This window comes from Amaranthus tricolor, chromosome 11 (assembly GCF_026212465.1).
Source record: "Amaranthus tricolor cultivar Red isolate AtriRed21 chromosome 11, ASM2621246v1, whole genome shotgun sequence".
NCBI classification, from domain to species: domain Eukaryota; kingdom Viridiplantae; phylum Streptophyta; class Magnoliopsida; order Caryophyllales; family Amaranthaceae; genus Amaranthus; species Amaranthus tricolor.
Window position 1 is genome coordinate 2,762,322 of NC_080057.1, and position 490 is coordinate 2,762,811.

Consider the following 490-nt stretch of genomic DNA (forward strand, 5'->3'; position numbering starts at 1 on the left):
GTTGTTCTTAATGTTAAATTTTATTGTATGAAGTTGTTCTTTATGTTAAATTTCATTGTATTGAATATATTGAATTGAATTGAATATACTTAATTAAATGTTGTATTCATGGATCTTGATGTTGAACTGAATGAAATTAAATCGAATATACTTGATTAATCTAGTTGATTAAAAGTTTTAATATATGGATGTTGTTTTCTTCCTTAATTGAACAATGAATGTACTTGATCCATAGTTGTATTGATGGATGATGTTGTTGAACAAATTGAACAACAAAGTCAACAAATTGAACAAATTCAAGAATAGAATTATCAAAAGCAAGAATTTGGTAATGAATGAATGTTGATGTTGAGTTGAATATAGTAATATATGAATTTTGAATTGAATTATCATGATGAACAAAGAACAAATAGAATTTACAATCATGGTTCTATAAATCCTTTAGTATTAGTTTCAAAGTGTACTTAACGTTCTCATTTTATATGGACCG